We start from the raw sequence: 10348 nt of genomic DNA, 5'->3' as shown, positions 1-10348 counted from the left end.
CTCCCGTTCATTGAGTTCTCCTACAACAATAACTACCACTCTAGCATTGATGTGGCTCCTTTTCAAGCTCTCTACGGTCGTAATTGTCGTTCCCCGATTTGTTGGAACGAAATCGGTGAGGCTCAAATCACGGGACCCGAAATGGTCCAAGAAGACACCGATGTCATTAATCAAATCCGTAAAAATCTCCTAGCCGCTAGAAATCGTCATAAGAGTTACGCCGACAAACGACGAAAACCGATCGAATTTAATGTTGACGATCTTGTCCTTCTAAAAGTATCCCCTTGGAAGGGGGTAATTCGTTTTGGAAAGAAGAGTAAACTAGCTCCTCGTTTCGTTGGTCCTTTTAAAAGTCTTGAGCGTGTTGGGAAAGTAGCGCATCGACTCGATCTACCGCAAGAACTTGCCGGTGTTCATCCGACATTTTCTGTTTCGAATCTCAAAAAGTGCCTAGCCGAGGGTAACCTCCATATACCTCTCGACAAAGTTCATGTTGATGAGTCTATGATTATGGTTGAACGACCCGTTGAGATATGGATCGCAACGAGAAGAAAACCAAGCGTAGTCGAATTTGGATAGTAAAAGTTCGATGGGAATCATGGCGTGGCGCGAAGTTTACTTGGGAACGAGAAGACACAATGAAAGAGAAGTATCCACATTTGATTGCATCATCGTCATCAACTTAATTTCGGGACGAAATTTTCTAAAGTAGGGAATACTGTAACATTCGTCAATTTCGGGTCACTTTTGTTATGTAAACCCGACCCGTTTGTAACCCGAACATTTCAAATATATAAAATATTAGATCTTGTCATTTAAAATATATAAAAGATTTAAAATATTGGATTTTTAAATTATGCATTGTTTGGCCATTTAAACATACTCATTTAATGCAAACCATAAAGAATCTTTATACCCAACCCTTCACTCCTTCCCTATATATACACACCCATCTTCTTCATTTTACTCTTGCTACATCTCCAAAAACTCTCTCAAACCTCCATAGATCCAAGGTTGTTTTATTTATGTATTCTTGAAGGTTTGACTTCAAAATGTCAAACCAAGTTTCATCTTTCATTCTTTTTAGCTTATGTAGTCTTATTAATACTTGTTTATGGTGGTACAACCTATATATAATACACACCCCTTGTTACCATTGTTAGTTACTTCACCGATTCCGGTTGGTTAAGTTTCGAACGTCATAAGAAAGGCTTTATGGAAGACTTCGTGTTCTTGATATATATATACACACACATAACTTATTTATACATATTAATTATGCCTTAATTCTGCTCATTTTAGTTTATTAGTCACATTTACAAGTCTTGGGTATGTGGAATCCATCTATGAACTCATTGTGAGATGCAAACCGAACCAAACCGAACTTTTGTTAAAAAGACTTGTTGTTGACCTTTTTAGTTGTAGAACTTAAATATTTTCATTTGTACATTTTTATACAAGATCTATGATATACGGGTATGTAGAATCCACCTATTAACTTGTTGTGAGATGGAAACCGAACCGATCCGATTTTACTCGCTTAAGACACACAAGTGTGTTTTTAGCTATCAAGATTTGTATATTTCTTTAAAAATAGTTTACAAACTGATTTTAATCATTTTCTTAAGTACTTGGAAATGTTGTATCCAACTTGGTCTCATAACATAGTTGGACCGACAAAACCGAACACTCGCTTAACGTACGTTGTTAGTTCTAAAACAATAGATCTACATACTTGGTTAAGTGTTATTAAGTTTTAATGAGTCATCTCATAATAATTAATATTTTGGAAAGTTGACTTTGGGTTTGACCATTTGTCAAGACCCGAACCGACAACCCGAACACTCGTTAAAAACCCGTTTTAGTATCTTTGTCCCAATGGAACTTGCATTTAGCATTTTTCTCACCTTATTACTTAACTTGGGTTAAGTAAATATTGAGGTTAGATACTTTAACCCGGTTTCGAGCAACTTACATTTTTAAAGGGTTATTATTATAAATTCTTAATAGTTACATTTTAAACCTCGAACTTTAATTGTTTACTTTTTGCAACATTATTTTATTTAAAGATCTCCAAGGCAACCTTTCTAAATCCAAGACTTCTTTTATTTTAGGCTTCATACGTTAACTCGTCATTCTGACAAATCTCCAAATAATCAAACTTTCAAGTTTATTACTTGAAAGTGAGTAACTTCATACCCCATTTTCTATCTTTTGTTTTGGGGTGACATTTCATACTTATTCAAATCAAATGCTTTATACTTGAGTCTTAAACCACAAACGTTATTGTATACTTTACTTCAATAAATTCTCGATTTGGTGTTCTATGCTTACATGATTTTATGCTTATGTGTTTACCGCTTTTGGAAGGTTGATTCATAAATCCGTGAACTATTTGGTATTCTCTTATAGCACGGTGCCGTTAATGTATTCTTATTAACGACTTCATGAAATCCGAATCTATTTGGTATTCTCTTATAGACGGTGCCGCCAATGTATTCTTATTAGCGACCTCATATTATCCAAATTATTGTTATTTATTTGTGTTTTCGTATACAAGATTGTGGCGTTTCTTATTATATACATATTGTTCAAAAACTATGAATTGCTCACCAACCTTTGTGTTGATAAACTTTATTTTATGAAATGTTACAGGTTTGCATCTAGGTTGATTATGGAGTTCGGTGAAGAAAACGTCACAAATACCGTTAGGATATTAGCAAAAATGAACAATATTTGATTTGCTATATTTTGTTGTATTTGACTTATGAATATTTGGTTATGTGACATTTTCGATGTTGTGAAATGAAATGAGTTGTTAAGTATTGTCGCTTTAAATAGTGTCATGCGCTTACGGGTAATCGTTACACCTCGGCATATTCCGCCGTCTTTGGTCGGGGTGTGACATTAACCTTCGCATATATTATTAGGGTATGCAACCCTTTATCCTTCGCATATATTATTAGGGTATGCAACCTTTTAACCTTCGCATATATTATTAGGGTATGCAACTCTTTAACCTTCGCATATATTATTAGGGTAGGCGACCCTTTAACCTTACTTTACCTTTCATTATCATTCATTATCACATTCATACATACCTTTCATACCCTGCTCATACATACTTCCTTATTCACATGCTCATATCATACATACTACACTATTCCTTCCTTAACGATACATGCAATATCCGAAGATCGTTCACGTACTCTCAAGCATGCATTCATAATATAAACATAACTATAACATTAATCATTAAGACATACACTTACTATTTAAGGTAAGTGTATTAACATTCACATTGAGTATGCACACAACCCCGAAAACATAACAAGGAAGCGGGACTAGAAACTCACATGAACTCGGTTACGTTCACCGTTAATGGTTATTCCTTTCCTTAGCTGTGCGCGACTAACTGTATAAAAATTACATGTATCAATTAACTATCACTACCCATATCGCGTTTCTAGTCTAATTATAACCCTCAATGAACGGGGGTCCGGGGGTAACGCCCCTGGCAGCGGAGTTCTAGGGGCGGCAGCCCCTAGAGGGGTCCAAGGGGCAGAGCCCCTGGCTGGGGTTAAGCTGATAAGTCAGCTTGAAAAAATTTTATTTTCGTTAACTGTCTCTACACATTTTCCATTGGGATTTTTAAATTATTATCTACTTTGCCCACTCATTCGCTATAACGAATTAAGCCTAATTCCTTATCTGACATAGCCTGATTCATGGCCTAATTCTTATCCGAACATGGCCTGATTCGTTATCTTAACTTAGCGAATTAGTGGGTCATGAATCACCTGATTCGTTATCTTAATCATAACGAATTGGTGAGTAACGAATCACCTGATTCGTTATCTTAATCATAACGAATTGGTGAGTAACGAATCACCTGATTCGTTATCTTAATCGTAACGAAATTGGGTGAGTAAGGAATCACCTGATTCGTTATTTTATCATAACGAATGGGCTCAGTCTTATCCAAACTTTGACTCATAGGTCAAAGTCAAAATCGCCAAGAACACCCAATCAGTCAAACTACATCAGATCTGCGATTGAACCTCCGATTCTTAACGAAACAACACAAATTTGGTACCATTAAACTCGTATTCCTAGCGCCAATAGACCCAATCCACCAATAATCCGAATATTACGTTTTAAAGGGTGCGATTTAGGTATATATAGGTGCGGCTCAATACTCGTTCAATTAACCTATCTAATGTTAACGAATTGCACTGTGGGTTAGTTCGTTTGATTTGTTTTCATCACATTCATACATATCTAGGATTACCTAAATGAATCCGAACCTAGATGATCAAGATCCCGTTATAAACGTACCTTAAATGAGTTGATCGACAAACACGATCTAGTATTGATGTTGATTTGGTTCGTCACAACGTTCTAGCACCAACAAGCTCGGGTTTTCACCTTCGGATCTCGGCCGGAATATAAGATGGTGTTTGTGTGTTTTTGATGGTGTAGGCTATGGTGTAGAGATGAATAAAAATAGAAAGGATTAGGGTTTAAGGGGTATTTATACTCCCTTAAGCCCATGGACCTAAGATCTATTTCATCTCATCCATCTTCTAAAGTCCGAGCCCGCCCTATATTTTAGTTTATTTATGTAAACCGATAAACGACACAATATAAAATAAACGAAATTTATTTTATTAACTATTTCAAAAGCAGGATGTTACAGAAACATATACTGAATGGTGTGTAATTAAGCCTAGTTAATAGGCATAGATGGTGTGTGAGTAGAATTTGCCATATCATGTTATGTAATAATTCAATTTAAAATGAAACGTGCTATGTGTTATGCGAAGCTGATGCTCTATCAAGCAAATAAGTGGCCCATGAACCCGCATGCACATTGCTTTGCAGAACATACTTTTTATATAGTATTTCTTGAATAGGATATAAGTAGTGTTTGGTATATATGAAACACAAGCGGAATAAATTGGTTATTTTAGGAAATTAAAAAGAATTGGTATTTGGTTGGTTAATGTAATGCGATCACTTCAATCTCATTTTTAGATTTTGGCTTCAATATGTAAATAAGTTTAGATGCAAAGGGAAAAAACATGCGATAATCTTGTGTAGACACGGGCAATTCCACCTTACGGTGTTAAAGAGAAGTGTTCACAACCTTCTATATAAAAATCTATCAACTAAGGCTAAAGTGATTCTTAAAAAGAAAAAAAAGAAAAGAAAAAGACATTAGCATATCTTTCCCTTTTAACTTACAATGTTATATATTATAGAGGCGATTTGTTTGACATCCTTGTGGCGTGTATAGAAACGAATGATAATATTTTCAATAACAAAAGCTTACAAGCGAAAGAGTTTATAGCATACGGATATCCAATATAAGTTTTAGAGTGGAATTTATGCTGAAATTTTTATTTTTGGGATTAGCCTACTCAACTCACATTGTATCAAGCATCTTGTTAATTTTATTTTCAAATTGAAAGATAAGGAAATTTTATTTTTAATTATCTTTATTTAACGTCAGTGGTAAAACTTTTGAGTTTGATTATTTATGAATCTTATGAATGGATAGAAATCAATGCGTTTAAATTATGGATATTGAATAGATATATGTTACATTTATTACCTTTCGTGTATTTGGGGTTATCTTTTGGTAAAGCGATCCTCTTTCCCCTAATGCATTCATATCACCATAAAGTAAAAGATAAAAACAAATTTCTAACACTTATGATAAAGAATCATAATTATATTTCAATAAAGTAAGCTGGTACAACATAAATTGTTGTCACTTTTGTTTGAGAAGTATTTTACGAGCTGATCGTTACATGATTGAGGTGCGTATTAAATGATTCTTTGGTAGTCGATCAACATTTTACGGTTGAAGTGTCACTCAATTTTGTGACCCGACTTTGATTTTTAGATCATTTCTCTCTTCTTGAGCAATCTTATCCATAGCTAGTCAACTCAGCGAAAGCGTTTGTATGTAGAATTAATTTTGTATGTGTTCCGATCTGAAAATAGTAAGGTTGATTCTTAATAATACTTTAAAAAGTTGTTTATAGCCTCAAATAACTACCTACGTTAGTATAAAGTTTCGTCGCTTCAAGAAGCTTAATTGGACTTGGTTTATGTATACTCGTTAGAGGATAAGGAAACAAGGTTATAAAATAGTGTCGAGTAACATAACATTATGTTGAACTAACGTGAATACTATTTTCATGTATTCAAATAAATAGAAATGTTTGAATATTTGAAATGCGTAATATACTAGAAGAAAATTCAATCTTCAAGATGTCCAGTTTTGCATGAGTATATATGTGACTAAACTGGGTGAGGAATATATATACATGATTTTAGTATGATCATGTTATTTTAATTAATAAAATTTACTTAATACCAGTTGAATCATGATAAACAATGATATAAATTATGAGGTGAGAAGTACTTGCTTATTCAAGACTTCTATGATTATGGAACCAACGAAGCCCTAAGGACCATGACATTCTAAGAGGGGCAACGTGGCCCTAGCTAGACAAGGTCTAAAAGGCAAAGACCTTGCATGAAAAGTTTTATTACCATGTTAAAAGGTTATTGGAAGTTTCTTTCTATGTAAATGGTTGATTAATAATAAGTTGCTTGGAAAATGATCATTGATAAGAAATGATTATTAGTAACAAGAAAGTCGTCGTTCTAAGGAAAAAAATGATTATTAGTAACAAGCTAGAAAGTCGTTGTTCTAAGAAAAAAAAATAATTATTAGTAACAAGAAAGGCGCCGTTAAAAGAAAAAAATAATTATTATTAGTAAGTGATAATTACGATACATGAAGAAATATACGGAGTAGTAGTAACTGCTATTGATAGTAAGTTTGCATCAATAGCAATTTGGGTGATTAGCCATCAAGGCATCATCGGTAGCTGAGTTGTTATTCATAAAGTTTCTAATAATGATTTTTCTTCTTATGGCTAACTACTATTTTAAGCACCAACTGATATACTTTCTGATCATTTGAATAAAACGATCCAATGGTTCCTTGTATACGTAAGAAAGGTATTTGGTATGTTTTATGTAATGTTGTTATACGAATACGGTACATGTTTATCTAAATTATCCGATATAATATATATGTAGAGTACAATAAAATCACTCTTTAGAAAGTCTCAGCACACAATTTGAAAATATATCCGGACTATTTTCAAACAATAAACCTACTATACGTAACGAGATCGAATATTGAATATTGAAAAGTGTAACAAGTCAATCATGATTCATAATATTATTTCAATTATGAAAGGCAATATATATGTATATATGCATGTTGAGCTCCTAAATTAACAAATTTCACTATGACATAGATAGGCAGTAGCAATGAAGTTTTGTTTGCAATCTTATCTCATAAAAACACATGAAACATTGTTGGACATTTGACCATAGGAAAAAGAGTTGAATTCAGTGATTAACCCTAAAGTCAACCCTAGGTCAACAATGTAAAGAACATCGACACAGATTTCTTTACTTCTTATTTTCGAAAAATACTCACACACTCATTTTTCTTTCAGATCCTATCTTTTTGAAAGGAGACTTCAATTATTATCAGACATTTATGTTCAACTTTATATTATACATTAAAAATAAAGTGGTTAATCGATTTTCTTGTTTTGCATGTGCACATATACGTACAAAAACATGTAAGTATTAATTATTATATACACACATACAGTCTAAATCTACAGAGAAATTATTGCATAGTACTTTATAAACATGCAACTGTAGATATCAGGTAAGAAGAAAGAGCATAGTGTAGCCACAAATTTTCACCAGTTCTCTCCAACTTAGATTTTGTGTTCATATAAATGTCATTGTTATATATATATATATATATATGTATATCTATATATTCCTTCAGCTTCCACACATCTCCTTCCACTGTTATGCCAGATCTGTAATATGCAGGTTTTAGGGTTTCTACTCTAGGTTAAAACCATAACTCCAAGATTCAATATTCAAGTATACAAAGTATCTTTAAATGTTGGGTTCAACATCTTGTTCGCAACATCATCAGCAACAACAAAGTCAAGAATTAGCCCAACACTTACAGTCAGATCCACCGGTGGCCGGAGAGTTACAGCAAAACCACCAGCGTCAGCTACTCTTAACCTGCGCACGGTACATATCTCAGACTAACTTCACCGCCGCCCACCGTATCACCACCATCCTCTCCGCCAATTCTTCACCCTCTGGTGACTCATCCGAAAGATTAATCCACTCTTTCGCCAAAGCCTTATCCCTCCGCCTCCACCAACCACCCATTAATAATATTATTACTGAACAAGATGATACAAGTCTGCACGCATCATATTTGTCTTTGAACCAAGTAACCCCATTTATAAGATTCAGTCACCTCACTGCTAATCAAGCAATCTTGGAAGCCATTGATCAATCCCATCACAATAATATTCACATTTTGGATTTTGACATCATGCACGGCTTCCAATGGCCGCCATTGATGCAAGCAATCGCCGACCGCCATCCGCTTCCCACCCTTCGCATTACCGCCACCGGGACTAATATAAACCACCTCCGAATCACCGGAGACCGTCTCGCCAAATTCGCACACTCGCTCGGTCTCACATTCCGGTTCTATCCCCTTTTACTTCCTCACAACAACAATGATAATAATAATAATATTAATGATGAAGCCGAAACCATAGACGCCATCATCAACCGCCTGTCCGCGGTCCTCATCCTCCCTAACGAAACCCTCGCGGTTAACTGCGTACTTTACCTCCACCGGTTTCTTATTAACCGAGATAAACTCTGCTTATTATTAAGAAAGATCAAATCCATGAACCCGAAAGTTGTGACATTAGCCGAAAACGAAGCCAACCACAACAATTCAATCTTTATTTCAAGATTCAATGAAGCTTTGAACTATTACACGGCCGTGTTCGAGTCGCTTGAAGCGACGCTGCCACCGAACAGCCGAGAACGGGCGGAGGTGGAGCAGGTGTGGTTCGGGAGGGAGATTGCGGATATTGTGGCGGCCGAAGGCCAACACCGGAGAGCGAGACACGAGCGGTTTCTATCGTGGGAGATGATGATGCGAATTGCGGGATTCGAAAACGTTTCGTTAAGTCCGTTTGCACTTACGCAAGCTAAACTGTTGTTGAGACTTCATTATCCATCTCAAGGTTATAATCTTGAGGTTGTAAATGATTGTTTCTTTTTGGGTTGGCAGAATCAACCCCTTTTTTCTCTATCTTCTTGGCATTAAATATCATCATTTGTAATAATATAATAATCTTACATTACATGCTTGCCTACAGCATACCTACCTAAACATACACTGATACACAGTACCTATACACACACAGGACACATTAAACTATGTGCATAATTTGTTCTATATGAGGAAACCCTAATTATCAAACAACCCTAGTGAACTCACCGTACTATGTTGTTTGCATGAAACATGTCTTTGGAACTTGACCTTCTAATATTATTGTCTTTGGAGTTGAAAATAATGAATTATTTGTGTGTAGAGTGACAAACACGTACTAGGGAGGTGTTTATAGTGTGTGTATATATAAGTAGGAGAGATTGTGTAAAACCTAATCCAGTGTAAATACCTAATCTACTACTTGACCATTTTCAACTGGGAAGTGGACTTAAATAAGTGAGATATATACAATATAGAAACATACTTATAAATATATATTAACTAGAGCTATAAACGAATTGAACTGATCAATCAAACAAAGGTTTGGTAAGTGTTAAAAGTTTGATATGGCTACCAAGTTTTTGTTGATTTTTATCTTATTTATATTTATATATTAATTTTACGTATAAATTAATCACCAAACACACATATATTCTTTGTTTTATAGTTAAAAGTTTTGTTTAAATGTAAAAGCTATTAGAAATACTAAAAACCTCTAATAAACAAACAACTATTAATGAATTTAAACGGATGTAATGATCACATTATCGAACGGTTAAAAATATATATAGTTGAGCTAACACAACCATTGTATGTATTAATTTGTTTATTTAGTTAATCGAGCATAATTTCTTTTTAATAGTCTTTCATTATTAAAATGAACGAAGATAAATGAACTACTAGCTGAAGAGTTCTCTAGACGTTTGGTTTGTTTATAGTTCTAATATCATCATATTAATTAAAGTCATAAAATGCTAACTAAATTATAGTATAACACGAATAATTAAACTTATTAAAAAAATTGATAGAGTTGTGACACCAAATTGCGTTAGAAACGTGTTAGATACGAGGAACAAGTTTCATGTCAGTTCTATTTTATGTAATTAACTTTACTCTTCATGAAATATTTCGCAATAT

At 34.3% G+C, this 10348-nt stretch overlaps 1 pseudogene; it reads left to right on the top strand.

The window, feature by feature from the left end:
- Positions 1 to 7767: 7767 nt before the first annotated feature.
- LOC143586863 (scarecrow-like protein 18 pseudogene) lies at positions 7768 to 9313 on the top strand (annotated as a pseudogene).
- Positions 9314 to 10348: the final 1035 nt, after the last annotated feature.

The sequence above is a fragment of the Bidens hawaiensis genome, unplaced genomic scaffold (genome assembly GCF_021521415.1).
Source record: "Bidens hawaiensis isolate Kalapana, Puna unplaced genomic scaffold, B.hawaiensis_p1.1 tig00035030_1, whole genome shotgun sequence".
In the NCBI taxonomy this organism is placed as follows: Eukaryota; Viridiplantae; Streptophyta; class Magnoliopsida; order Asterales; family Asteraceae; genus Bidens; species Bidens hawaiensis.
This window is presented reverse-complemented; position numbering and strand designations above follow the sequence as displayed.